The sequence below is a fragment of the Anabrus simplex genome, chromosome 2, assembly GCF_040414725.1.
Source record: "Anabrus simplex isolate iqAnaSimp1 chromosome 2, ASM4041472v1, whole genome shotgun sequence".
Taxonomy (NCBI): Eukaryota; Metazoa; Arthropoda; class Insecta; order Orthoptera; family Tettigoniidae; genus Anabrus; species Anabrus simplex.
The window spans coordinates 316,456,576-316,483,479 of record NC_090266.1 but is presented as its reverse complement, the minus strand read 5'-3'; positions in this window follow the sequence as shown (position 1 = coordinate 316,483,479).

Genomic DNA, 26,904 nt, shown 5'->3' with positions numbered 1-26,904 from the left:
AGTCTAGTGTCTTGGCCGGGGGATTCAGAGAAGTGAACTTACGGCGCGCTTTCTGGTAGGAAAGGCCATCCAGGGTCTTGATCTCCTGCATATTCTTCGCACTCATGTACATCGGACAGTTGCTATACCGAGGAGGATGAAGACCAGGGCAGTTAGCGCACCTATGTATAGTTGTGCACACTTCCGCGCCATGAGCTTCTATTCCACATGTACCATATATAGATGGATTCGAACAACGAGATACCATATGTCCGAATCTCAGACATTGATAGCACCGCATAGCAGGCGGGATGTACGGACTCATATCGCAACGATAGATTGTAACCTTGACTTTCTTTAGCAACAATGACAATTTCAGGTAGACTATGAACGCACCCGTGGCAACGTCTTCACCGTTGACTTTGCGCATAATGCGGCGGACGTATGTCACGCCACGGTGCTTCATGTCTTCCATCAATTCATCGTCAGTGTTTAGAACGATATGACGGTGGAAGATACAGTAACTCCATGAACCAGATTCAGGGTTTTGTGCTCTTCCACTTTGACGGAGATTTCGCCAAAGTGGTCGCACTTAAGCAACCTATCTGCTTGGAGCGCAGTGCTCGTCTGAAGAAGCAAACCATCATTGGGCATTTTCTTAAGATCCTCAAGTTCGCCATATACACCTTTGATGTGTCGACTGAAACGGATCGATTTAACCAGCTTGAAATATTCCCCATCGGTTCCCGTAGCAACAAGTAAGCTAGGGAAGCTGGAACACAAACTAATTGGTTGCTTTTGTTCCCAGGGGGTTACCCCCTTAGGGAATCAAATGTTCAAGACTTGGGTAGCGAACTACCCGTGGCAGGCGGAAGTTGTTTCGACGCTATGCCCGAAATCATCCTCCTCGAATGCCACCCACTCCGATCAGGGGCCTCTGTAGCCGAACAAAGCAGCCAAGGCAATACCAACCTGGTCGTAGCCGATATTGTCGTGGGTCCGATGTTAGACAATGCCTAATACGGAATGACTGAGGCAATGAGCACTAGGACTCCTTTCCTCCAATCACACGTAATAGCACGTACCCCATAGCGTGTACAGAGTAATGAATATTGAAACAGGAACGCCCGTTCTTCAGCTTTGTGGAGAGCACGGATTAACTCCAAGGCGTGTACGGTTCATGCTTTAGAGAGTACGAGAGAAGGGTAGTGAAATGAGTTCATATTTCAAGTGGAACTTGCAGTTTTTAAAAAATGCATAGATATTATATCACCTTTTACAGACGAATGGTTTGAATGTCCTCAAAGATGTGGAGAAGGCGTCGTTCTGCGGCGTCAACGTCGTCCCACGACGTCGAAGTGGACCCACGTTGTCGCGGTCGTCCCACGGCGGTTGTTAGCCCTTGATGTTGAAGGAGACTCGAACCTAGGGCGGTCGTCTGATGATAGTGCAGCGTGGAATAGTTGTTGAGTTTTGTATTCCACTAAGTCCCATGAAGGCACTAGAGAAATGTAAAACATTCTTACAGAATGTAAATAGAATCTGATACGACACTTCTCTACCGCACTGCACTGCAAATTGTGGCGAGACACTGTTTACTGGTCGAACACGTTCCACTGGGAATGGTGTTAGACCCACATTATTTTAAGAGATGAATCAAAATCACAATTCTGTGAAAATAATTAATATTGTTCGTGCAATAGTCACTGTCGAACTCGCAGTGATAGGTAATGAAACTAATCAGGAATTTTCTGAGATACAACTGTTTACCACTTCACGTAATCTCAGTGCGAAAAGAAATTAGGTCGTACGGACACAGTACGGACACTGTTTGTAATAAGCACATGCACTGTTCTAGCACACGCACATGTAGACATAAATTAACGTTTCTGGAAGATAAAAAAACCAGTTTATGACACGGTGTTGTGAAAGAGAACCAAGTTCTATTACGACACAGTCTTAACAAAAAAAATCACGTAGTTGCTCAGAGATAAATTTTCACTGAGGCACAGTATTACATGTAACTTAATACAACTTTTCGGAAATAAATTCAGACACAGCCATTTATGAGGCGAATTAACATAGTCCCTTGAAAAGAAATAAAGGTACCGTATTTTACGAAACGAATCAGCTCAGTCTTTGAAAGGAAACATCAGCAGAGTCTTACGAAAGAAAATGTTAGCACGGTTCAGCGAAGTGAATTAACACCGTCTTTTGGAAATGAAGGCTGGCACAGTCTTGTGAAAAGAAAATGTCGACACTGTTTTTATCACGGAGTGAATAGACACAGTCTTTGAAAGAAAGGTTGGCACTGTCCTTTATGAAAATAACACTGTCCATGAAAAGAATTGTACTTTCACTAGGGCACAATTTCATGAAATATCCTAACAAAGTCTCTTGGAGAGGAAACAAATAAAGCACAGTCTTTATGCCCTAAGTCCTTCAAGCACAGTTTCAAAATATCTAGTGATTACTGTACAGTCTCTTCAACACAAAATTCACAGAACGAAATAATGTTACTCGGCTCGTCAAACCGATATTCTAAGTGAATAAGTTCTCCGCTTACACGCGAAGTTAGAGTCCACTGAGACGGCTTTCAACACTCGTATCACGTACTTTCAACCACCGGTCCTTAACCGGACAGAGTAACCAACTGTATACATCAGCAGGCCCGAATAGCGAGACAGCTGGTTCATGACGAAGTATTCGCTCACCCACTGACACACTCGAGGCTGACGACCCCCTTATATTGCTCAAGGTCGGACGGCGAGACTGGAAATATGAGCTTCTTAAAAATTCATATCGGCCATCCTTCCGCCGATTTTCACGAAATTTTGGGCAGTAGCCTTTGTTGTCCAGGCCTACAAGGTGACATTCTCCAAATTACGATTTAACCTTTCGTTCATGATGAAATGCCATCGAATCGAATATAAGTTTCGGTGTGACGTCACTTGGCCTTGGCTGGCCCTCCGTAGCAGCGCTCGCCTAAATGTTATCCCCCATGATGCCTGCGCGCTCGGCGCTCGTTTTAAATTCATACAGTCGGGTGTTCTCCTCAAGAAATACAAGAACTCGAATGCTCACAGGGCATTCCCGCTTCATCTCCCCCCTGCTCAGGGAAAAAGAAAATTTCTGGACGATTTTCTTTTTATTCATCTCCTAGTAAAGTATTTCTTGAGGTTGGCAGAGTTGAAAATTCCCTCGAAGTTACCATCTGCTTTTACTACTTCGTAGGCACCATTGTCTAGTGTGATAAGTATCCTGAATTGTCCTATAAATAAAGGACAGAATTTGGCATAAATTCCCTGATCAGGGTGCGAAACTGCAGGCTTGAGTAATAATACCAGGTCCCCTACTTGTAAGGGTTGTCGAAACTTATGGTACCGTAGCTTTCTTTCCCGGATTTGAGCAGCATGCCGCAGTTGCCGAAGTGCCTTGATAATGTGAGCTTGTTGGCTCATCGCCGCAGAAGTTGGAACAGGCAAAGTTCGATCCCACGGTCTGTCAGGAGTGAGGCCTATATGTACCCTCAAAGGGATGCCTGAATAGACTCATGCATGGTGGTATTGATGATCCTTTGCATAATGGGGAGAACCTCAACCCACTTCCAATGCTGTTGGCCACAATATAACCTACAGAATCTCGCGATCTCTCGCATAACACGTTCGGCGGGGTTGGCTTCCGGATGTCGGATTGAATCCATAATATGCTTTATCTCAAGCTCTTCTAGTGCTGCTTGGAATTCCATGGAGGTAAACTGACTTCCGTGGTCTGTTTACAGAAATTCCGGCTTGCCCATGTCGGGAATGATGTTTCGACGAATCCTTCGGAGAATGTTCCTGGTGTTCGCCTTCTGAATTGGAAGCAGCATGGTGTACTTAGAAAATAGATCTATGGTAACGACAATGTATCTGTTGGGACGTAACGCCTTAGGCAAAGGTCCATATAGGTCCATTGCGAAGATCTGACCAGGTTTTTCAGGAATTAAAGGTCGTGGATATTCGCTGAGGGGCCTGTTGTTAGGTTTAATCTTCTGGCAAACATCACAAGTCCTGATGGTGTTACGGATGTCACGGCGCAAGTATTCCCACGTGAACCTTTCTCTAATTAGGTTTAGGACTTTGACGGTACCGGCATGTCCAGAGATTGAATGGCAATGCCAAATAATAGCAGTCCTTATTCGGGGAGAGGCATAGATGCGGTCTGTTGTTTTAGCGTGGTCAATGTACTTGTGAAGTAGACCATCACGGTAACAAAAATTTTGAGCTATCCTTGAAATACGAGGACACTCATCGTCATCTGGAGGGATGTAACCTTTAAAAAGCGAATCAACTCATGGCTAAGAGGGTCTCTTCCTTGAACTTGCGGTAGGTACTTGAGTCGTCGCAAGTTCTCTCCATCTTCGTCATTCATGACTTCGATCGCATGGATCGAAACCTCATCTGTCGGATTCCGATTCAGCGTGTCGGTGAGGATATTTTTCCTTCCGGGCCTGTGAACAACAGTGATATCAAATTGCTGTATAAACAGTGCCCATTGGGTTACCCGTTCGCTTGTAATGTCTGCTTTGAGAATAAAGGTCAATGCTTGATGGTCCGTGTAGATAATAACCGGATATCCAAAGACCATCTTCTTCCTGTAAAGGAGAGAATGCACTATGACAAGGGCTTCTAATTCTGTTATCGTGTAAGCCTTTTCATGAGGCCTTAATTTGCGGCACATGAATGAAAGTAAGATGCGAACTTCGGGTTCCCTTGGGTCGATTTGGAAAAGAGCTGCACCGATCCCTATGCGGCTAGCGTCACATTCAATATAAAAAGGTAGCTCATACTTAGGATAGGCCACTTGAACACTATCTTTCAAGATTTGTTTTGTTGCCACAAATGCCTTGTCGCAACATCAGACCACTTCCACCTATTGTTCTTCTTCAACAACTGCTGCAGGGGTGCCACTGATTCAGTAAAATTAGGACAATGTTGCGCGAAGAACTGGCAGAGACCTAAAAATTGCCTGATGTGCTTCATTCTGGGGGTTTTGGGAAATCTAAAATACACTGAATTTTAGTCGGATTGGGCTTGATCCCATCCCGTCCAATAAGGTGGCCTAAAACAAAACTTCAGATTTGAAAAACTGGTTTTTCTTGGCGTTAATTTTATAGTTCTCGGCCTGTAATTCCTGTAGTACCTTATGAACATGCTGTACATGTTGTTCCAGGGACTCAGACGCGACGTTAATATCGTCCACATAAAATGGTGGTGATTGCTTTTACTTCGTCGGAAGGTTGTTCTTCTTAGGCCCTAATGAGAACTGCACCAGAGTTCTTAATGCCAAAAGGAAGCCTATTAAATGCATACGTGACATTGTCAAAGATGACTCCGGTAAATTTCCGACTATCTTCATCTAACAAGATGTGGAAATATGAAGCAGCCATGTCCATAGTAGAAAAAACTTCATGTTGTGAAATCTCCTGATTACATCCCGGAGTAGAGGAGGATGGTCAAACTCTAGCACAAGGCTATCGTTCAAACCCCTTGCATCAAGGCATATGCGCAGATTACCATTTGGTTTTCTCACTATCGCTACAGAATTGATGTAGGGCGTAACACTTTTCGAGATGATTCCATCATTCTCCATATGCCTAATGATGACCCGAGCTTCTTCCAGGTACTTCATGGGTATCGTATAAGGCCGTTTCTTATAAGGGGAAGTGTCTAACATCTAACTGGTGTTCAAAACCCTTGATAACTCCAGGTGTATCAGAAAATAATCTGGAAATTTCTCGAAAAGCTCTTGGATCGCCTCTGCTGCTTCATCATCATCATCATAATCTGGGCTTTCAGCTACACTGGCATAAATCGTGAAGTCATAGTGGTCCTCGTTAAACTCATCATCGATGATGGACGCCATCTGGTCCTTTACGTGTCCCACTTCCTCGGGTCTCCCCTCTTCGTGGATGCTTTCCTCGACAGGCGGTGCCTCGCTCATCTTGCCTTCTACTATATCCACCGGGGTCTCAAATTCTGGATGCTTCACTCATTACAGGCAACCAACTGTAGCTCTACAGATTCGACGTTGAAAAATTTAATCATGTTAGCAGGATTATCAATGACTCCCCCGTGTTGTATGAGGAAGTACGATCCAATTATTAAATCAAATTTGATTTGTGGCAAAACAAATATAGATGTTGGAACTTAACACCACCAATTTCCAACTCAAGAAACGCCTGGAATTTACATTTACTAGCCTTGTCGGGAACTATGCCTTTAATCCTAACTCGGGCAACAGGCAGGATGGAAATGTTGGTCGTCTCTTGTGCCACATCTATCAATTTTTGCGAAATTAGTGAGGCTTGTGATCCTGCGTCTACTAAAGTGTTGACAATCATATTGCCTAACTTAACAATTATGATCGGTAAACCGCGCTCTATCTGAGGCTGTCGTGGTGTTGATTCCTCATACAGTAAATCCGTATCCTCTAAATACCAATGGTTGATGACTGTGCCACATATTACTTCTCCTTCCTCCGGGTATTCAGGCAATCTCCTTATTGCTTCATCAATTTTTTCACCCGTAGCTTCGGGATCAATTCCCGTTCTATCATTTCTTCTTTGAACATCTGCCTGGTATTCCAAAGAAATTTCTCCAGGTAAACCTTCTTCCCTGTTCTTATTCCTTACGTATTCTCTAGTCTCTCTCCAACGTTTCTCTAATTCTTCCCGCTGGGAGTTCCTTTGCCAATGGGTTGGCTAGCTGTCTGCCTCCACGAAGGTCCTGGTGGAAACGAGGCCCTCTCTTCATAGGGACGCTTTCTATACCTTCTGTACCGAAACGGAATGTCTCAACGAGTTTCTCTTTCTTCTCGCGGTTCTGGATTTACTTGAACCGGAGTCTTCACCTCTACGGAGTTAGCCGTAGTTTCTTTGGTTCTACCTGTTTTTGATACGTTCTGAAAGTGAGCATTATCGAGTGTCCTCAGAACGTCATAAAGCTGCTCTAAGTCATGGACGTTTGCCGCTACCAATATCTCCTGAATGTTTGGGGGGAATTGCAGTTCTTGCTCCGGCAAAGGAGGGTCGAAAAACTGTATCTTTTTAATCTGAGATATAAGATAATCTGAGTATCGTGAGGAATTGACGGATGTGTTATATTTTCTAGAGTATAATTGGAGCTTTATCAAGTGCTGAGTTTCAGAGCTCCAAAATCGTCTAAGTAGGGCTTCCTTAAATACTTGATAAGTGCTGATACTAAATTTGAAAGCAGTATACCACACTAACGCCCTGCCTTCTAACAATCGAGACGTGATTTTTCAGAAAATACCCTTCAAGTTTGAGGAGAAACTCTTTAGCTCTATACTCCTTCTTTCCCGAAAATTTAGCTGGTTTTTCCTCAGCCATTTTAAAAGCTGTGGAAACATTCATGGTTTCTCCACTAGTATTGTCAAGTTTAGATGAAAAGACATCTTGTTCAATTTGGGATACTTTGCTGTTGAGAGATTCCATAGATCCTTGAAGTTCGAGTTTCATTGTTTTAATTTTCCCCTGTACGGAATTCTCAATTTCCTTGACCACCTTCCCTAAGCCGGTCTTAACTTCTGCTACATCGCGACAGATACGAGTAATCTGCGTATGAGCACTATCTAGTTGTGTCTTGACACGTTTATCGGCCTCCTCTTGCTGAGTTTTCAGAAGAGTAATTTCGTTTCCCAACTTCACGAAATTATTTTTAACACATTCATGAAGTTTGTCTTGAATACAGGCCATTTTGGTTTGCGCAAGTGATAATTGAGCATGGGACTCTTGAAATTCTCCCTTTAAGTTTTCTACTTCTTTAAGGACTTCCTGAGAAGAAGGGAAAGCAATATTTAAGTCCTCCACTAATTGTGATTTGATGTCTTGTTTAATGGTTTCTAAGTCACGTGTTAATTTTTCATTTATTTCCGTAAACTTAGAATCCATTTTTTGTTAGACTCTTCAAATCGTTTCTCAATTTCGACACCTGCATTATTGAGTCTACGTTCCAAATTATTATTTACTTCTGTAAACCTTTTATCAACAGACTCGGTTAATTTTACAAGGTTAGCCTCATGCTAACCCTTGCTGACCTATACTAGCTTTAGTGGCATCAATACGGCTTTCTAGGTTAACGCAAACTTGGTTCATTCTAGTATTAGTGGCCTCATTAGCTTCTCTAAGTTGAGTCATATTGGCACCTAAAGTAATATTAGTAGCATCAATACGACTTTCTAGGTTAACGCAAAGTTGGTTCATGCTAGTGTTAGTGGCATTAATACGACTTCCTAATGCAGCATTGGATTCTTTAAGTTGAGCCCTTAAAGTAGCATTCCATTCAGCAATCCTACGCCCTAGATTAGTGTTACTTTCTGTAAACCTGTCATCTAGAAAGATTTTTAAAGCCTCAATAACAGCTAGTATATTCTCCATATTAAAGTCGTCATTACAAAATGCAGCAAATACAATCATTCAGTTCATACGTAAATTCACCATTCTTGTCCGATGGTAAAGTTCAGTAGTGCACTAACACAAATATTAAACACTTATATGAGCTTGTGCATAAAATCAAATATTGTGCCTGAAATTTTTAAGTGCAACGAAAAGAAATAATCACCCGTGCCATCAAAATTAGTCAGAGTTCTGTGCCATGAGTTCAAGATTTTATCAAAGTCATTAAATTGAACTTGGTAAAATTTAAAGTATTCACTGAGCTGAAGTTAAAGTTTGAAATATTCACTTCTGTCTGAACTTGAAAGTAAAGATATCACTGATTTCATCAAAGTTAATTATTGTCACTTTGTACCCTCTTTAATCGGGCCCCAACGTCATGGGTGCCACTTTACTACGCAGTACCTTCTCTCTGAAACAGGAACGCCCGTACTTCAGCTTTGTGGAGAGCAAGGATTAACGCCAAGGAGTGTACGGTTCATGCTTTAGAGAGTACGAGAGAAGGGTAGTGAAATTAGTTCATATTTGAAGTGGAACTTGCTGTTTATTAAAAAATGCATAGAAATTATATCACCTTTTAAAGACGAATGGTTTGAATATCCTCAAAGATGTGGAGAAGGCGTCGTTCTGCGGCGTCGACGTCGTCCCACATCGTCGGCGTCGTCCCACGTCGTCGAAGTGGTTCCACGTTGTCGCGGTCGTCCCACGGCGGTTGTTAGCCCTTGATGTTGAAGGAGACTCGAACCTAGGGCGGTCGTCTGATGATAGTGCAGCGTGAAATAGTTGTTGAGTTTTGTATTCCACTAAGTCCCATGAAGGCACTAGAAAAATGTTAAACATTCTTACAGAATGTAAATAGAATCTGGTACGACACTTCTCTACCGCACTGCACTGCAAATTGTGGCGAGACACTGTTTACTGGTCGAACACGTTCCACTGGGAATGGTGTTGGACCCACATTACTTTAAGAGATGAATCAAAATCACAATTCTGTGAAAATAATTAATATTGTTCGTGCAATAGTCACTGTCGAACTCGAAGTGATAGGTAATGAAAATAATCTGGAATTTTCTGAGATACAACTGTTTATCACTTCGCGTAATTGCGAAAAGAAAAGAAATTAGGTCGTACGGACACAGTCTTTGTACTGTTTGTAATAAGCACATGCACTGTTCTAGCACACGCACATGTAGACATAAATTAACGTTTCTGGAAGATAAAAAAACCAGTTTATGACACGGTGTTGTGAAAGAGAACCAAGTTCTATTACGACACAGTCTTAACAAAAAAATCACGTAGTTGCTCAGAGATAAATTTTCACTGAGGCACAGTATTACATGTAACTTAATACAACTTTTCGGAAATAAATTCAGACACAGCCATTTATGAGGCGAATTAACATAGTCCCTTGAAAAGAAATAAAGGTACCGTATTTTACGAAACGAATCAGCTCAGTCTTTGAAAGGAAATATCAGCAGAGTCTTACGAAAGAAAATGTTAGCACGGTTCAGCGAAGTGAATTAACACCGTCTTTTGGAAATGAAGGCTGGCACAGTCTTGTGAAAAGAAAATGTCGACACTGTTTTTATCACGGAGTGAATAGACACAGTCTTTGAAAGAAAGGTTGGCACTGTCCTTTATGAAAATAACACTGTCCATGAAAAGAATTGTACTTTCACTAGGGCACAATTTCATGAAATATCCTAACAAAGTCTCTTGGAGAGGAAACAAATAAAGCACAGTCTTTATGCCCTAAGTACTTCAAGCACAGTTTCAAAATATCTAGTGATTACTGTACAGTCACTTCAACAGAAAATTCAAAAAACGAAATAATGTTACTCGGCTCGTCAGACCGATATTCTAAGTGGATAAGTTCTCCGCTTATACGCGAAGTTAGAGTCCACTGAGAAGGCTTTCAACACTCGTATCACGTACTTTCAACCACTGGTCCTTAACCGGACAGAGTAACGAACTGTATCACATCAGCGAGCCCGAATAGCGAGACAGCTGGTTCACGACGAAGTATTCGCTCACCCACTGACACACTCGATTTTTTTACGGGGGCCCCCCGTAGCCCGCTCCCCCGCCGTGACCATCGACTCAATCTACATGGCCTCCGACATGCTATTAATTTCTAAGTAGAAAAGAGATAGCTGGGTAGAGTGGGAAGTGATACAAGGAGTATCTGCCTGCTTCCATGTCAGACACGTTACCAGGCGAGATTGTGTTAGGTATATGGTGTTGAAGTATGGTATTGAATGGTCAGGGAAAAACCACATAGGCAGAAAGAAGAAAGAGCCTACATGTAAAACCTGACATCTTTTGATAGCACATGCAAGGATGTGGGCTGGATAAAGACCAGAGGTTGTGTTAGTTAGGAATATGTGTCATGCAATCATAACCATTTACCTAGCTTTTGTCAATTATTATGGGGGATCAGTCCTACTTGTCACTGCCTGGTGCGGCTCGGGTCCGCTGGCGTCTGGGCTTTGGGCCACAGGTTAGTCCCTTGGTCCAGCAGCCAGCAGTCCCTGGTGCCAAGTCTCCTTTTAAGGAGAAGGGGAGTAGTGCCAAGCCTTACTTGTTGTAAGGGGCATCTTCTTTCCCGCCTGATGACGTCCCTTCTTTGCGGTGTTGGTGTCGCACCCTTTTCTCTGTAAATATATACACATATATACACACATCCTATTATATATACATTATTACTTTGCTTCTGTAGAGTGCGGGCCGCTTTTCCGCTCTCGTGTCCTGTAGAACAAGTACAAGTACAATTAGTAGATTAATAGTTAATGGTATTAGCAGGGGTGGGTTTTTCGTCCACTCCTTTGTCGCTGGTGGGGGCGGGGTTGGATTGGATCGTCTCTTTCTTGGCTGTGTTGCCTTCGTTGTGTTGTATTTCTTCTCTCAATCCTCCCTCGCTTGGCTAAATCTGTAACATAGTAATAACATAATCTAGGACAAGGATGTAGGTAGTAAACAAGCATGCACATATATACAGGTGTTGTGGTGTGTGTGCGTAGTGTTAAGTGGTGCGGTGTAGTGAGTTGGTGTCAGTTTAAGAGCGAGGGCGGTTTTGGGCCTCCGGCCTCCTGGCCCTGTGCCTGAACAGAATGTGTTTCGGTGTGGGGTATTTGGTGTATAGGTCGACGTCATAGCGTCCTATTCCACTGACTAGTGGGTTGACCTTACTACCCCATGACTTCTTGTACATTCGGAGTGTTTGCTTTCGTATGTGTTGCCTTATCGAGGTGACTTTCGCAATTGCGCGTAGGTGGCGTATTGGTGTGTCATACGGGAGTCTAGCCGCTGCTCGAATGCATTTGTTTTGTATTAGTTCCAGCTTATCCGGGTTTGTCATAGCAGTGTAGCCCCAGGCGGGAGCTGCGTACGTTATTATCGGCCTAATTAGGGCCTTGTACATGTTTATTGCTACTCACTTGTTAATACTGGATCTTTTATTCGGATAGAGCTGTGACAGTCGTGCGTTTGTTTTCCGCTGGATGTCTTTAATGTGATATAGCATGGTTAGTTTTCTATCTAGGACTACTCCTAGATATTTGACTTTGTCGTGCCATGCTATATCTCGATTAAATAGTTTGAGCGGTTTTATGTTGGCTGGCCTATGCGTGCGTCTGTTCTTCCTAGTAAACATCACAGCTTGGCATTTGTCAACGTTGACCTTGATACGCCATTTGGTTAGCCAGGGCTCGAGAGTTCGCAGTGCTACTTGTAGTCTCTTTCGGGTGCATGCAAGCTGAAAGTGTTGTACTGTGATAGCAGTGTCATCCGCGTAGAGGTGCGTGGTAGTGAGTTCCGCTGTCGGCATGTCATTCGTAAATAGAATGAACAGGATTGGCCCTATTAGTGACCCCTGAGCTACGCCCGCCCTGATCGGTCGCGTGCTTGACAGTGTGTTATGAACATCTACTTGGAACTCTCGGCCTTCCAGGTATGATTTAATTAATCTTATGTACCCTGGGTGGAATTCGAGGTCTATTAATTTCGCTAATAGGCCTTCGTGCCAGACTTTATCGAATGCCTTCTGGATATCAAGGAATACCGTGCCTGTGTCTCTCCGCTTGTTTAATCCGATGGTCGCTTGTTCTAGTACCCGGGTAAGCAGTTGCGGGGCGGAGTGGCCGTTTCTAAAACCGAATTGTTCGCTTCGAATGATTCCTCTTTCCTTGATATGTGCTATGAGCCTTTTCAGCAGTATTTTCTCGAATACTTTGCTGAGGGCGTCCAGGAGACTGATGGGCCTGTAATTATTAGGGTTGGATTTGTCCTTGCCTGGTTTGCCGAATATAAGGATTCTCGCCTTTTTCCACTGTTCCGGATAATACTGCAATTGGAACATTGCATTGTATATTTTAGTGAGTAGTGCGAGGGCTTTCGGGGTTGGCTTTTTGAGTATTATGTTCTGAATGTCATTTGGGCCGGGTGCCTTCTTCGGGTTAAGGTGACCTATTATCCACTTAATTTCGTGGATATTAGTCTTCTTAACCTCGGGCTTAGGTGCGTTTGTTAGGAATTCCGCTACCTTGGCCTCTGTTTGCCTAATGAAGGCGGGGTCCGACGGTTCGTCATTGGGCTTAAAGGCCTCTTCGAGTGAGTCGGCTATCACCTCTGCTTTATCTTGATTTTCATATACAGGTCCGTTAGGTCCCTTAATTGTTGGGATCACGTGTGGTTCTCGCGTGAAATATCTCGCTAAGTTCCACACCGGTCTGGTATTTGTGTCAAACGTACTCAGTTTGTTATTCCAGATCCGAGACCTATACTCCATTATTTCGGTTTCGATTTCAACCCTGAGTTCATTTTTACGTATCCGGTCTTCATCGCGGTGGTGCCGGGCCCAGTTGCGCTTGTGTCTGTTGCGCTGGCGTATTAGATCTTTAATGTGGGCCGGTATTTCAATGTTAGTGTTTTGTCTAGGTTTGTGTACCGGGATGCTCGCAGTTGTGGCTGCCTGGATCGCATTTACGAGTGTTTTTAGGGATTCATCCGTTTGGGCTGGGTTTACTATTTGTATGTCCTCAGTCCCCTGTAGGAGTGAATCGAGTTTTCTTTCAAATTTCCCCCATTTGGCTGCTTTATAGTTGAGTCGGCGCTTGGGGTTATTCTCATATTCCTCCGGGTTCGCTTCCAGTGTAAATATTACTGGTTGATGCCTCGACCCTAGGTCGTTAATGACTTTTATGGTGTGTCTTTGAGGAATATTTCGCAGTAGGGCGATGTCCAATATGTCGTCGACCTGTTCGTTTGGTGCTAGGAACGTGGGTTCACTGGGGGCTGTTACCACATAGTCCTGGGATAGCATGTGGTTGTACAGCCTTTCGCCGTCTGCGTTAGGTTTCAGGCACCCCCAGCTGGCGTGTTTCGAATTTAGGTCACCTCCTAGGATCGTGTTTCGATTTTGCCGTAATACCGATTCTATATCTTGTGTGTTAAGGTGTTTAGGTCTGGAGTATGCCGATATTACATTGACGAGTGTTCCTCGCACTGGCATGGCAATTCCGCACGCTTCCAGCTCGACCAGTTCTGGTAAGTCTATTTCCATATGTTTAATGTCCTTCCTTACCAGAACTGCCACTCCTCCGACTCTATTAGCCTTATCGCTTCTGTGTATTTTGTAGCCTCTTATAGTGAATTTCTTCCCCGGTGGGAGGAAGGTTTCAGTTAGGAGGGCTACGTGTATAGTGTTCGCGGCTAGGAAGGCTTCGAGTTCGTATTTCCTAGACCTGACGCCCTGGCAGTTCCATATTAGAACTCGAAGCTCCTGCGTGTTATTATTGTTATTATTATTGTTGTTATTATTATCGTCCTCGTTTAGTTGTTCAGCCATCTAGGGTCAGGAGGTCAGCAATGGCGTTAATCAGGTCCTTCAGCCAGGGGAATGGTAGCATGCTGGCCATCATAACCCCGGTGGTTATGGCCGCCGTGAGGTTCAGGTTCGGGAAGAAGGTTTTCAGGATTTCTTCGATCCTTTCCCTGAACGCCTTTACTACCATTTTCCCTTCTGGCTTCTGTGCCTGTTCTTGTGTAGGTGTTGTGGTTGGTGTTGTGCTGGGGGCGGGCGTTGGGGCGGTGGTGCGAATGCCGGTTTACTAGTGGCAGGTTCACTGCGGGGGTGGAGCTGGCCTGGGGGGGCTGTGGCTGCTCGGGATGTGCTTGCGTGGGCTTAGCCTCCTTTGATTTCTTGCCTGGGTCTGGGCCTTCTCTTTGTTCAGATTGGAGGTCTTGGTTTGAACGGTGGTGGGGGCTGGTTGGGCTGAGGGCCCGGGGTTGTGTTCACCCACCGTCCTTAGGGGTTAAAAATTTAGTATTCTAATGCCTGAAGGGCCTTGTTCTTGGCCCTTTGTGTCTGAGGGACCTGTAGGACCTGAAGGGTCCTTTTTGCCTGATTGGCCTGGTTTATTTTTGCGTGATGCGCCTTTGCCAGAAGGGCCTGCTTGCGCTTTAGGGTTGCCACGCTTATTACCCTTTGGCTCTTTGCCTTGATTGACGGCTTCGAAGGTCCTGCGGCTGGGACAGTTTCTGAAATTAGCCGCGTGTTTCTCCCCGCAGTTTGCGCACTTGGAGTACGCAGGGTCGTTGCCATGGGGGCAGTCGCGGGACAAGTGGGAGGCGGCGCATCTGCGGTATCTGGGCTCCAGGACACACTCGAGCCTGGCGACCCCCTTATATTGCTCAAGGTCGGACGGCGAGACTGGAAATATGAGCTTCTTAAAAATTCATATCGGCCATCCTTCCGCCGATTTTCACGAAATTTTGGGCAGTACCCTTTGTTATCCAGGCCTACAAGGTGACATTCTCCAAATTACAATTTAACCTTTCGTTCGTGATGAAATGCCATCGAATCGAATATAAGTTTCGGTGTGACGTCACTTGCCTTGGCTGGCCCTTCGTAGCAGCGCTCGCTTGCAAGTTGTCCCCCATGATGCCTGCGCGCTCGGCGCTCGTTTTGAATCCATACAGTCAGGCGTTATCGCGTGGTGGATAGCGGGGGTGCATTATACATCTGCGTCCCCCACCCGTAATGGGTGTAACCCTTTTAGTCGCCTCTTACCACAATCAGGGGACACTATGGGTGTATTCTTCGTCTGTGTCCCCCACCCACAGGGGGTGCTGAACAGAGTTTCCGCAACAAAGTACAAACTGGTGCGATGAAACTTAATCCTTGCCGATTTTGACTTTGAAACTTATGTTCCTGACGCAACAAATCAGGCTGCTGACAGTCTGTCGAGAAATCCTGAGGACTGACGCAAATCAATCACAGAATTAACAGGTAGAGATATTGCTGGGTCAACTAGAAAGCCTCAAACCGACCCCATGCGTCTATCCAGCGAGGAAATAATGAGTTCGATTTAGATTTAATAAGGAACTGGAATATGGTGATGATGCTTGTTGTTTAAAGGGGCCTAACATCTGAAGGTCATCGGCCCCAGGAAAGAAGGAAATGAATAATTAGGACGTGTTTTGTAGTGGAATGGCGTCCTGAATCAACAGACGTAGCACTGAGTGTCGATCTGTCCACGTTAAGTTTAAGATGAGCAACAAGAACTTCGGACTCGAAGATAGCATACTTTAGTACACTTCCCACATGTCTTCCCCGATCATCGTCATCCCAAGATCTCGGACAGAGAGTGTTTTGAAGAAATACCGCAATAATCCAGAAGCTGGTCATCCTGGTCAAGAAGAAACATATTCTTCGTTTCGGTGATGATTCTTCTGGTTACAAATGCGTCAGGATATCAAGAACTACGTCCAAGCCTCTGCTCGCACTAAGGCGAATAACCAGAAGGCTAGTACCAGCATACAGCATGAGGGGAAGCCGACCGCTTCAGCTTTGGTGGTTCTCGCCCTTGATTTATGGGACCTTACCCAAGAACATCTCGGGGAAAGACTGGGATCACCGTGGTAACGGATCTATTGACCAGATGGGCAAAAGCATTCTTCATCCACGAAGCTACATCAGGACGTGTCATAGAACATTTGAGGACGGAAGTCTTCGGGCGGTATGGGTATCATCGGTGTCTACTCACGGACAATGGCAGTCATTTCACCTCGAAACAGTGGTTACACGCTTTGTCGTAATGGGGAATTGAACATTGGACTACGTCGATCTGCCATCCGCAAGGGAACCTCACCGAACGAAGAAACCAGGATTTAAAGATGTTTCGGATCCACTTAGTCGACAGAACATACCAAGTGGGACCAACTCCTGCATGAGTCTCTTCCAGCACCAGACATTGTCACAGGTTTTTCATATGCAGCCGAGAACGATGCGCCGGAGAAAAGGGATATCCGACCTGGAACGGCAGTTCTTCGTCAACCTCCACCCCCCAGCAACAAGCTTATGAAGTTCCACGCAGGGATGGCACGAAAGTGGCTCGGGCCTCTCGAGATGAATAAGAAGTTGGTTAATGGCGTGTATCACCGAAAGACCACACCAACGACGAAGGTTAATGCGTCAGAATTGACGGTGTTACCTTGACAGCTACTAGAAACAGAGAGACCGAAGAAGACGACTAACAATTGACACACACTGCGGGGGTTCAGGAGAATGCGGTCTTCATGATGGATCAACAGAAACCAATACCTTCCTTGGAGGATAAGAGAGACGAATACTTCGATATAAGGACACCTACCTATATCTTACGACGTAGAGTAAGGAATATACAAGGTAGATATTGGAGGTTTCAGGGGGGACAATAGTAGTATGTGATGTAACCGTTCATGACATCGTCATATGTATTTAGAAACATCCTGCATAATCTGCCGTTTTTCGCGCAGTTCTACGTTAAATAGCCGCCAAACTAGGATATTCATGACGGTTCCGGGACTCGAGCTGCTCGCCGTTGAGTTGCGCGCCCCTCCTATCGTTGCGCGTAAGTGGAAAAAGAGGGAGTACAGGCGCTTGTACGTGGAGTTCGCTCCTTCTCTGAATCAGAGAGCTGGAGCGAGGGAAGTGTCACATGACTGAGAAGTGAGGTCACGAAGCAGCCCGGAAGAACTCGTCTCAACATATGAATGATATCACCCTATGTATTCCCCTAAAATCCATTGGTACCAATGCGTAGCTTTCAACTTTTTCGATGATATTAACAGTAATAACTCAGAAATACTTATGGATAATTTCGAGTTACGAATTCGATGAATGAGGAGACTTCATGCGGATTTATCATGCCAAGAACCATTTTACATAATAAGAATAATAGGAAGTACGCATATAGTTGATGGCATGAGGAGATTAAAACCAGATGTTCCACTCTGACAGGACGAGGAAAACTTAGAAATCCCAGGTGTCAGGCTCCACCCACTGAGAATTGATACTGACCCTTTGATGATTGCAGACGAACCTGCGAAGGACTTAGAAAGAAAGTTAATCAGTGGAAAGAAGGATGTACAGGCTTCAATTTGATATCAAACTCAACTTTTATATCTACCTTTCAACGTAACGTTGTTGGACAAGGGGGCGTGGTCTAACCCCCTCTCCGAGAAATAAGGCTTCTCACTATAAAGGCTGATGACGAGAAGGCAGTATACGCAGTATATCCAGTGCATTCCGTCTAATCAGTAGGCCCATCCTTTATTAAATATTCAGTTTCAATATTCAGTGTTTCACATTGTGAAGGATCTTATTGAACAGTATTGTGTAATGGTAAATGACAACACATAGAGAGTGACAGTGCGCTGCGTACCGAACATTTGTTACGCCTTTAATCCACTTTGCTATGATCTGTATGTGATAAAATTTTACTTCGATTATGTGTCAGAGCGGCACGGGATTGTTAAAATAAATGATTGATTGAAGTGTATTATTAGTGTGCAATTGCTAAATTGATCTGAGCGAGTATAGTGGATTGTGCCTAATTATACGAATTGTGTAAATGTACGTATAAATGAGGTTAAAAGAAGAAACTGATTCAATACACGGATAGTTCGATAGCAGTGCTATAGTGATCTATACTAACAGCGAGCGGCTTATTAGCTATCATTTCAGTAGATCCTGCGGCGCCCTCAGTGTTCTCTCAAACGCAGTGAGTTGTGTACCATATCAATGGTTAGTGAAAAGGAGTGGGTCGACTAATGACCAGTAATAAATAAAATATAAAATCTAACATTAATATCCTGTGACGGTGACCAGCTAGTATGTGGTGCCCCGAGATTAAAGTACGTGTGGAGAACTGAGATATGCTAATGAAAGTATCAATATCGGCCGACAGGACAATACCGATATAGAGCTAGGGTGCTTGAGTTTATGGATATCCCTAGGCATAACAGAGTTATAATGCATGACACCATTAATGGAGAGAGGGTCGGCGTTGAAGAGGGCCTATGAGCAATTTGCCGTGCAGTTACTCCAGCGCAGCAGAGATATTGGAGAACTTCCGACGCCAGACGAGGATCCAACCAACATCCAGGTGAATCGGCAAAGGACGACTCTAGGGGCCATTGCAAGTGAAGACATCCTAATGGCAGCTTAAATCCATGGCTGTACTTCCTCAGGAAAGCTGATCGCAGATATCTGAGTGCTGAGTACATTTTTGAACTTATAGGCATGACAGCTAAGGTCATATTCATGTAAATAAGTAGCTTGCATGTAAATGCCTTGAATATTATTTGACCATAACGGTGCTTCAGAGGGATTGTAGTTATTTGTAAGATTTTTGTCTAAGATTCTCTTCGTGGTGTTGAACCACTTATTTCATTCATTATGGGGTGATATTGCATGGTAGTTATAAGGCCCTAGCATAACTTACAAGTGACGTGACGTAATGTAAAGGGATAAATTTTCGTAGTATGATCCAGTCGTCCTAAAGTTACAATTAAAAGCTATGATTCATCATAAGAGTTTCCGATTATTCATTCTTGATTGCACGTCACATAGTGGTAGAAACTCCTCTTGTATAGCTTTAACACTTCAAACTTCAAGACAAAAGGTCAAATGTGGGGGTGTAATTGAATTATGTAGATCGCGATTAACCGTGAATTTCTTTTTTATCCTGAAGGTCAGGGTCATCCCTTTAAATATGCATGTTCTCGGGATATGAGGATTGAGAAGACGGAACCTGATTTGTAAGTTCGTGATTTTGAAAGTACAGTGGTATTTAAATATGTGAATTCCCCTGTTGAATATATATATATATTTATATATTTAGGGCGATGTAGAATGCCGCCTCGTGAATAAAATTGAAGCCAAATGTAGGCTGGTATATGATGTTACACTGAGAACATTTAATGAGTCGAAGAAGGAGTGTGTCTTTGCGATGATATGAATATTTAAGAATAGCAGGTAATGTCTGGAGCTCTGCCCTGCAGGGGAGAAACGCGGGCTGTCTCGGCGACCCGCCTGACAGTTTTATGAGAGAATGGTGAGGGGAAGCTCCAGCGAAGTTTGCTTGCCACTTTGTAAAAGGAGATACATTTAGTTCGTTCTTTTCTTCCCGTAGTATAACGAAGACATGCATAAATCAAGAAATTAACATCGTCGTATAGATCCCAGACCTTATAGATGAGTGAAATCCTCCCATGTTTCTATTATTTGTTTTTATTGAAGTAAAGACCGCTATAGGATTTTCAGGTTGTTATACCCTCACACGTCGAAGTCTCTGGGTTCAAGTCCCAGATTCTGGCGAGGATTGTTTCCCACCATTAGAAAATGAGATGGATCGTGCCAGATCCTGTTCTCTCCATGGAGATGCAATGCAGGGTGTTATGTTATTTCTTCATGTTTATCATGTGTCATATGATGTAAGATATTGGTTGTTGATTGCTATGTTTATCGTTTATAAGGATGTCGTTGAATTGAAATGTCTTATGTTAATATTAGTGCACAGATAATCCCAGTGAAGCATGCGTTATGAGGGAGTTAATACTCCGTACGATAAGTTAGACGAGGTCGTTAACATAGACAATGTGGCATAACTATCGTGTGTTTAAAATGCATCGTAATATATAAATTGAATGATAAATTGAATGAAACAATTCATGCCGTAAAGGAGATATGCCTTGGTGAAAGATATGTGTAAAGTGTCTTAATATGATAAATGATAAGGTCTTCCGTGTGTTAAGTAGCTCTGAAAGGGGATGCCTTTTCGATGTATATTCAATAATTTTAGAAGGTTACGAAGTGATAGATGCGAATATGATGGACAAAAAGAGACATCCAAAGCTCAAACCTAATTTATGAATTAATGTGTTGCATATGTAAACATCTCGGCATATCTTTATGTAGCGAATTATACAAGTGTTTCCTTAGATAATTATAAATGTGTTTGCAAAATAGATGATCTTCCTTCTCATTTAGTAGTATGTTCGTATTCCTATGATATTTGAGACTCCTCCCCTACTTAGAATTAAACAGTTTAAGCCCCTCTCCGGACATACCACATACCCCAAGCTCTTGAGCCAGCCGAGGGGTGATGGACTTCGACTCCACGTCTGTTCGAGGGTCTCATCAAAGAAATCCTTTCAGCCACTTTATAAGCCAATTAAGATAAAATAATATGCACTGGAATCCTGGACAGGTGCAGTACGGTAACTTACACCTAACTTAACCCTGGAAAACCTTCAATTATTAGCTTTAATATACAGGGAGATACAAAAACTGCCGCACGTGGAGGTCGGCATGCGGTTCTTCGTCGAAATTCACGACAAAAGTTCGTCTTGCAAAACCTATCGCACCAATAGGTTTAATAGAAATGCGAGTTAATTAACGAGGCTCTGGCAACGCTGTAACGGCATGCAGCGTGGCCAAGCACAAGTCGCATGAACTCGGCGCTCTGCCGTAGCTGCCTCATTAGCTCAGTGAGACGAGGTAATGCCGTAAGTGCCTGATGTGCGGACGCGCCGATGTTCGATTCGCGTTCCCGCCAATTTTTTCAGTTAATGTATCAAATTGTATCCATTGTACACCTCCACTATACAATACACTGATGATGATGATGCTGATGCTTGTTGTTTAAAGGGGCCTAACATGGAGGTCATCGGCCCCATCAAATACACTATATTCTGTCTTACCGTTACAGTTACCTGTATTTAAACATTCAAACACGAACTTCTTACAGACGTAAACGACAATTTTGTTTCGTCCATGACACAAATAAAGCCAATACGTAAAACATAATAGCGGATACAGTAACATCGTCTCTATCCAATGCGGTACAAGGAAACACAATACAATACAATACAATACAATACAATACAATACAATACAATACAATACAATACAATACAATACAATACAATACAATACAATACAATACAATACAATACGTAGGCCACACTGGATTGCCCATTATGCTACGCACAATACTTCCATAGCGTACGTGTGACGTCCAGTCTTATCTTCACAGAGCCGGTACGTACACTTACGAGCAACGTTCACTTCCTCAGCAGATGTTCAGGGCGACCACCTTGCATTTGCAAACACTTCGCCACTCGCTGGAGCATACTTTGCCGAACCATGCGCAACACACCTGCATCCACCATTGCCGTTGCAGCATGCACGCGAGCTATTAGGGCTTGTACATCTATGGGTGGGGTACTATAAACATGTTCCTTTTAGTGTTCCCACAAATAAAAAAGATCCAGGGAACGTGATGGCCAGAATACTGGACATTCACGACCAATCCATTGCCCTGGAAACGCTTCATTTATCCCGTTACACAGTCATTCCAAAGTGTGGCGGTGCACCATCATGCTGAAACCATAGCTGTCGCCGAACACCAAGTGGAATGTTTTCTAAAGCGTCAGGCAAAGTATTGTCCTGAGACGAACGATAGCGGGGCGCATTCAACTTGTCCGGCAATAGGTAAGGGCCTAAAAGCACTCCTCCCACGATTCCAGCCCACAGGTTTATGCCAAAGCGTGCCTGAAAGCCACGTTCACGGGTGACATGTATGTTGTGGTCAGAGCAATAATGGCTGTTGTGATGGTGAAAATACCTTCCCGAATGAGGCTACATTCGTCACTCTATATCACATTTATAAAATGTTCGTTATCTTCAACTTGGTGCAAAAGCCATTCACAGAACTGTACTCGTTGAATGCGGTCTTCTGGCAGCTGGTGTTGATTTCACGTGAAATGATATACAGTTTTCCGTCGTGCAACAATTCAGCAACCAGTATTTGAGATATCTGGAACTGCCTTGCAATATAACGGGTAATTTGCCGAGGTGCTTGGTGAACGGCTTCAAGAATGTCGTCCTCTGTTTGTGGAGTACGTATACTCCTTGAACGACCTCTGTCCACTACTTGTGGACGAAGATTACCGGTTCCCCATAGGCTTTGCTCAAGGCGACGAAAAACATTCTTATCGGGATGGCGCCTTTGAGGCAACCGTGCTGCATACTCACGAGCAGCAGCAGAAGCTTGGTTATCGGACGCACCCAACACTGAAAGCATATTGACGTATTCGCCGATTGTGTACTCCATCAGGAAGCCGCCCTACATGCATCTGACAGGACCAGTTATAGTTGTGCACTGCGTGGTTGGTCAACTCATGCATTCAGTTGAATGGATCACACTGTCATGTGTTCGACTATTGTCATGTCACAACAGGATGTCATGCTTACAAACGCAGTTACACGACGGGAACTAGGGACATGACGTCACACACACAAAAGACAAAAAAGAACCTGACGTAGATTCGAGCCGTAGCTCCATGGTGCATGTGGGTTTGATTAACCCAGCAGTCTAATCAGTGAGCTGGGACGGCGGGTACGGTAGAGCGGGATGATGCATGTTTCTCTATTACATTCCGATGCGCTGCAGGATGTAACAGTGTTGCCAGCTTCTCGTTTTCGACTTGTTTTCCAACAGCACCATATCCAATTTGGCTATAGACACTTTTGTCTTGCAATGGAATGAGGAATCGCATGCTGACCTCCAAGTGCGGTGTTTTTTCTTCACCCTGTATTTTAACTACCGTTTGTTAGATGCTAAGTACGACTGTTGTTTGAGTCATCAGACCATAGACTGGTTTGATGCAGTTCTCCATCCCTCAGTATCCTGTGCTAACCTTTTTATTTCTACGTAACTGCTGCACTTTATATCTTACTGTCATATTCATATCTTGGTCTACCCCTACCGTTCGTACCACCTTAACTTCACTCAAAACCCACCAGTACAAGTCCTGGGTGTCTTAGGATGTGTCCCACCATTCTATCTCTTGGTCTGGTCAAATATAGCCTAATCGACCTCCTCTCACGAATTCCATACAGAATCCTTTTATTCGTGATTCGATCTATCCGACGCACCTTAAGCGTTCTTCTAAACACCACATTTCAAAAGTTCCTATTCTTTCTTTCTGAGCTAGTTATCGTCCATGTTTTAATTGCACGCAATGCCAAGCGCCAGACGAAAGTCTTAAAAAATCTTCCTAATTCCCATTTCAATGTTCGAAGTGAGCCAATTTTTCTTTTAACGAAAGCCGTTCTTCCTGAGCTAGTCCGCATTTTATATCCTCTTTACTTCTGCCATCGTTATGTATAATACAATCCAAGTAACAATATTCATCTACTGCCTTCAAGTCTCCATTTCCTGACCTAATATTTCCTGCATCACCTGACGTCGATCGACTACAAACCATAACCTTCGTTCTGGACTTATTTTATTTTCATCTTGTACTGCTTACCCAAGACTCTGTCGTTACCATTAAGCAATTTCCCCAGATTATCTTCAGTCTCAAATAAAATAATATCCGCAACAAATCTCAGTGCTTTAATTTCCTCTCCTTGGATTGTGATTGTGCCATCGTACTTCGTGTGGTATATATACTAACTTTACAGTTTTGGTGAACTTACCTCTTCATCTCTACTCTGCATACCTTTTCACGTTCAGTCCTCCATTCCCTCCCGCTGGTATTCGTCTGGTCGCCATATTTGATGCTCATCTGTTTCCTGTGCTGACGTCATCAGCTCAGCTGTTTGTAACAATACACTTTCTAGAATGATCTCTATGCCTATATATTCTCGCCACTCCGCCTACTTCGGCAGGTGGAATCGAGAACTGGAAAGACCACAAGACCTTGTCGAGGCATGAGATTTCTCTGCCCATCACTTAGCTGCTACTACCCTGAGGTGCGAGATATGGAGACCTCCCTATTTAAATTTTAAAGTTAACCTTCATTTCTACGGGCATCTTGGCGGAAGCTGGGGGAGTGGTCTACGCTTTGTGGACAATCAAGATATTTATTCTACGAACTTACCTTTATTCGTGTCAAATTGCAACTATAGAACTGGATGGCCGTCTACCATAACATCTATACATCTGACGTACACATCGCGTTGTGTTCTTTCAGTATCCTATTTCTCCCATCCCGACCCTTTATACCATAGGTTGTACTAAATTAATTTATATTTATTTGTACGTTCCATTTTCTAAATCTTCCTAAATATTAATTGATGTATATTTCTACGCTCATTTTTATACTGCACAGCCATTCTATTTATGCGTACTTGCATTATTAGGAAACGTGTGACTATCACTACAAATCCTAAGAATGTACTATGATCCCTTGGAACTACGTTTCTATTAATGTTTCACATTTTAAGGCACACTCATGTTATTGTGGAAATTGTTATAATCATTATACATTCTAAGTATGGGCTATGTTCCCTTCGATCAACTTTTTTTCATGTCTCACATCTTTATGTTAACGAATTTTCTTACAACCTATTTCTTCTAAATATGTACTTGGAATTGCTGATAATGCTTTTCGTGTATATCACATATTTATCCATCAGTGCAATTATTTAGCACATGTTTACCCTTAGCATCGCTGTTCATTTTAGTTATTATATTGGGAAAATCTGTTATTCATCATCAAGCTTTAAATATATTAACTTTCTTCAAGTTGGTACCCTCTGTCAATTATCATCCATATTTTGAGAATTCATGTATATCCTAAATTTACTGATATATATTTGTATATTCCATTCTCACTGTACAGTTTTTCCAATTTGTAGTCTATTCTTATTTAATTGTTATGATCTAAATTAATTTATATTTATTTGTACGTTCCATTTTCTCAATCTTCCTAAATATTAAGTGATGTATATTTCTACGCTCATTTTTATACTGCACAGCCATTCTATTTATAAAAAGATAATCCTGCCAAATTGTTTTGCTAGTGTATATATTGTTACCTTTCCGCTGGTTCGAAAAGAAAAATAAATATACATATTATTTGAAATCCCGTTATTTGTTTTGCCCTTATGTTCATCGGTCCTGACGGTTCTCTTTTTCTGAGCCCCTCTTACCATTCCACTGCGCACCAATATACATTTACTGCGACTTTGTTGATAATTAGACTTCGTTTACATTAGCGTTACCTCCTAGGTGACGTAACAAATTTTAAGCACAACGCCGTTTACATACCCAAAACTCACGCAACAATTGGTAGCAGAGTACATCTGATCTATTTACATCAACCTACTACCCCCTTTTGTAACTTTGTTGTATGATTATCATCTGTTCTATTTCTTTCCTTTATGTATATTCATTTTAATTAGTTATTCATATATTCATTTTTCATGGCACATTTTTCTAACGATTTTGTACATCTTTTAGATTTCTCTACCTCCACTATTGCTTCCGCACAGACTCAGTAAACTTCTCTCTCCTACTTCAGCGACAATATTCCACTGATGAGCGTGAAGCACTAGCTATAATTTTGACTCTATAACATTCATCGAAAAGGGGGTAGCAGCCTTTCGGAAGTAGTAAGGGCGGCAGTCTGGATGATTGACTGATATGGCCTTGTAATAATACTCAAAATGGCTTAGCTGTGTAGATACTGCTACACGGCTGAAAGCAACAGGAAACTACAGCCGTAACTAACTCCCGAGGACATGCAGATCTCTCTGCATGAATGATGTACTGATGATGGCTTCCTCCCGGGTAAAATATTCCGGAGGTAAACTAGTCCCCCGTTCGGATCTCCGGGTGGGGACTACACGAGAGGGGGCGATCATCAGGAAGATGAATACTGACATTCTGCGAGTTGGAGCGTGTAATGTTAGAAGTTTGAATCGTTGTGGTAGGTTAGAGAATCTGAAAATGGAAATGGAGAGACTAAAGTTAGATGTAGTTGGTATAAGTGAAGTACGTTGGCAGAAAGAAAAGGATTTTTGCTCAGGCGACTACCGAATTATCAACACAAAATCAAACAGGGGAAATGCAGGAGTTGGTTTAATAATGTATAAGAAAATAGGGCAGCGGGTAAGCTACTACGACCAGCATAGTGAAAGAATTATTGTCGTCAAGTAGACACCAAACATATGCTCACCACAATAGTGCAGGTCTATATGCCTACTAGTTCAGCGGATGATGGGGAAATCGAAAAAATATATGAAGAGATAGAAGATTTAATACAATATATAAAAGGTGACGATAATCTAATTGTAATGGGAGACTGGAATGCAGTGGTAGGCCAAGGAAGAGAAGGTAATACCGTAG